The sequence below is a fragment of the Cynocephalus volans genome, chromosome 3 (assembly GCF_027409185.1).
Source record: "Cynocephalus volans isolate mCynVol1 chromosome 3, mCynVol1.pri, whole genome shotgun sequence".
Lineage (NCBI taxonomy): Eukaryota > Metazoa > Chordata > Mammalia > Dermoptera > Cynocephalidae > Cynocephalus > Cynocephalus volans.
This window is the reverse complement of record NC_084462.1, coordinates 51,331,394-51,335,587: the sequence shown is the minus strand read 5'-3', so window position 1 is coordinate 51,335,587 and position 4,194 is coordinate 51,331,394. Positions and strand designations below refer to the sequence as shown.

The 4,194-nt window shown below is 50.7% G+C and overlaps 1 pseudogene; it reads left to right on the top strand.

Annotated features, from left to right (window-relative positions):
- The first annotated feature begins 285 nt into the window (after positions 1-285).
- Positions 286-2,129, top strand: LOC134373916 (transcription factor Sp2-like; annotated as a pseudogene).
- The last annotated feature ends 2,065 nt before the right edge of the window (positions 2,130-4,194 follow it).

The window sequence follows — 4,194 nt, the reverse complement described above, 5'->3', positions numbered from 1 at the left end:
AGAAAAGCCAGCCTGAGCTTGGCCATGAGGGGAAGGCACTAGCTAGTGGAGAGAGAAGAGCTCTAAGCAAGGGAAGGCAGCAGGACAGAGGAAGGATCTTCTAGCATCTGAAAGAAACCTGTGGTGGTAAGGATGAGGAAGCTGTGCACATAAGGGACAAAGGTGACAGATTGGGACTGGAAGTGTCTGTGGCCAGCCCCAGTGGAGGGCCCACAGAGGCTGGGTGTACTGGTCTAACACTGAGGAGAGACCTGAGCCAGACACAGACTGGGGACTCATCAGCCTATGGAAGACCCACAGACCTGCATGGCTGCCACTGCCCGGCTAGTGCCAGTGACTACCTGTAGCCTGCCACCTCCACCAGTCAGGACTCCCAGCCATCTCCTTTAGCCCTGCTTACTGCAACAGGTAGCAAAATTGGTCCCCTGGCTGTTGATGCTGCTGGGACGTCTCCTGTCCCCACCCCCCACCCCCCTCTGCAGCCTATATCACGGAAACTTGTTCCCATCAAATCTGCCTCTCTCCCTCTCAGTCCCTGCAAGAATAGCTTTGGAATCTTGTCCTCCAAAGGAAATATACATCATATTCAGGGGTCACACTGAGTGCCTCCTGTCCTGCCTGGAAGGCAACTAGTGTTCACTATCCAGAATCCCACCAAATCAACAAAGGCACCTGATCAAATATCAATATCCAGCACCAGGCAGTCCCTCAGACTTAGGCAAACAGTTCCCAGACCATCCAAGTGCAGCCCAATCTCACCAACCAGATCCAGATCACCCCTGGCACCGACCAAGCCATCATCACCCCCTCAACATCCAGTCACAAGCCTGTCCCCATCAAGCAAGCTCCCGTCCAGCAATCAGTAAGACCACCACCCCCGTACAGAGTGGGGCCAATGTGATGAAGCTGACAGGTAGAGGCAGCAACATGATGCTCACTCTGCCCATCAACAACCCGGTGAACACCAGCGACACCAGGCCCCCACTCAGCTCCTCACTGAGAGCCACCCCCACCCCCTAACCCGCTAAGACTAACAGGAAAGTGAGGAAGAAGAGCCTGCCTGCCTCCCAGCCCCCCGCAGCTGTGGCTGAGCAGGTAGAGATGGTGCTGACTGAAACCCCTGAGGACAACATCATCTAGGCAGGAAACAACCTGCTCATTGTTCAGAGCCCTGGCATAGACCAGCCAGCTGTGGCCCAGCAAGTTCAGGTGCTGCCCCCCGAGGCTGAGCAGCAGCGGGTGGTGCAGATCCACCCCCCACCCCCGCAGGCTCTGCAGGTGGTGCAGGTGGCAACCGCCACCCTCCCCACTGCCCCCCAGAAACCCTTCCAGAACTTTCAGACCCAGGCAGCTGAAACGATGCCTACTCAGGTCTACATCCACACATCTTCCAGTGAGATGAAGACTGTCCTTGTCCAGGACAGCCACCCTGCAACAACCACGACCCCCTCCACCACCACCCGGAGCTGCCCCGTGTCCCATGCTCCTCACCTGAGCGGGACCAGCAAAAAGCACTGGCCGCAATTCTCTGAAAAGAGCATCCCCTGCCAAAGATTGTCCCTGCCGGGAGTATCATCAGCCTGAATGCAGTCCAGCTGGTGGCAGCTGCCCAGGCGACTCAGACCATCAACATCAATGGTGTACAGATCCAGGGCGTGCCCGTCACCATCACAGACACTGGCGGGCAGCAGCAGCTGACGGTGCAGGATATTTCTGGGAACAACCTGACCATCAGTGGGCTGAGCCCCACCCAAATCCAGCTGCAGATGGAGCAGACCCTGGCCAGAGAGACCCAACCCAGGGAGAGATGGCACCGCATGACTCGCACGTGTCCCAACTGCAAGGACAGGGAGAAGAGATCAGGAGAGCAGGGCCAGAAGAAGCACGTGTGCCACATCCCTGACTGCGGCAAGACTTTCCGCAAGACATCCTTGCTGCGGAACCACGTGCGCCTGTCTGCAACTGGCCTTTGTCTACAGGAAGAGGGTCAGGCAGAGGGACGAGCTCCTGCAGCACACTTGCATCCACACAGGAGACAAATGCTTCAAGTTGCCCAGTGTCAGAAGTGCTTCATGACGAGTGACCAACTCACCAAGCATTACAAGACCCACCTGGTCAAGAACTTGTAAGGCCAGCTGAGGCGAGAGTCCCTGAAGATGCATCACTGTCTGTGCCATGCCTGGGACCATGGCAGAAAGGAGCCTCCGGGCCCCATCCTGTCCTGCGACTGTTGTCCACACGGGAAGGGGCACTGCTCCTGTACTCTCCTCCTTCTGAGGCCCCTTGGCTCCGCCCCAGCCCTTCCTTTCTCACCACGAGCTCCGGGTCTTCTCATACCGTGGACACTGGCCATGCGCAATGAATGAGAGGTTCTAAACCAGGATGCGTGGGAAGGCTTATTTCCAAAGGAAAACATGCATTTCACTCCATCAAGGAGCAAAGTGAGCCCCCCCATCCCACCCTGAACACTGCCGGAGTCGCATGGTGCCATGCACCCTCTCTCCTGCGCCTGGCCCTGTCGGCCACTGTAGATGCCCCAGGGCCCTGCACACGGGGCTCCCACTGGCACCCACCTCTGGAGGGGCAGTAGGCTGCCCCCACTCCACGTGCCCCAGCCCTCCAGTCTCCTCCAGCACATGCCAACTTTCTGTTTAAAAGGTAATGATTGATACCCACGGACTCCTTGTGATCTCCCTCTATTCTATGGAGAATGTTGCCTTATGCTGTCTAGGGCAGACAATGAACACTGTGTACTGTGTGTGCTCTAAAGAGGTTTTATTTAATTGCTCCCTTCTTCCTTTCCATGTTACTCACCTCCCCCAGGCCTGCTTTTGGTTCAGGGATTCGGGAGGCAATGATGAGCGTATGAATTTTTCTCTCACTCTAGCAATTCTCTTTTCTAAATGCCACAGCATTTCAATTCATATCTGGCTTCAGATTAAAACACCTTCACGTCCTGAACCTCTTCCCTCTCCCTGTCATCTCACCATACCCCCTCTCTCCAAGCACTACTTGCATACAGTGTATATTGTATGATAGATCGTTGTGTCTACTACGTGTTTAAGAAAAACAAATGGCTTGTTATTTTTGAGGCTTTTAAATTGAACAAAAATCCAACTTTAAAAAGAATTACATTGTGGAAATATATTGACTGCAAAGCTTTGCATAAGTTATTATTTTATGTTCCTATTTTGAAAACAACTACACATGTGTGTACGGACACAGACACATACGTCTTTACCTTTGCATGGGAGTCAACTATTGATTGATTTTTGTCTTCTTATTTTACTTGACCTAAATTGCTTTCTAGCTGAGACACAAGTACTACTGTAAAAATGTTATTTTGAAAATATTTGAAATGTTGCATTTTGAAGGAGGCCGTTGGTGCTAAAGAGCCCTTATAAAAGAATCTGACCCTTCCATGCACTTCCCCCGCACTCAGCACAACAGAGACAATACTTCCAAGTGACTACCAATCAGCTGTTCTGCTGATTGTCAACAGCAGTCACTGAGTTCAAGGCTTGTCTTTTTATTGGCACTAGAGGGACTGAAGAAAGAGGAAATGCATTTAGGAAGGAACGTACCTGGTTGATAGTTATGGACAGCAATACTCTAAAAGGTGTATTGGACACATCTGACAAACACTTGGCTAAAGCTCTCCATTCTTCTAAATTGTACTCACCTAGCAAACACCCTTACGCTTGATCATTTATACCTATGGCTTCTTGCTTTCATTAATCTCATTCTCCAATTATTTGGACATGAAAACCCACAAAAGCCTCCCTCAGTACCTTGAATTTGGACCCCTTCTCTCTCGAACATGATTCTATACTAGCTCCATGTTTCAAAGCACCATGAACTATGTGTAAAAGGCTTTCTCCAGCCCACCTGCCCCATCCGTCAGAATCCATATCGCAATAAATGTGATGTATTATTCTTAAACCATCAGAATAAATTCTCATCTCTTTGTATACCCCCACCCACAATCAGGGAATGGAGTCAGACGCAAAAATCAAAGTAGTTTATATTTATATTAACACATAACTCATGATATCCTTTGAAAACCGTGAATCTGACATTGGGAATTTGGTATTGAAGACTTAAAAAGCCATAGGAACATCATTAAACAAAACTCCTGGCAGTGGCTTGTTTTTCCTTATCGGGAGTCAAACAATTTTAAAGGTTTTGAAATAC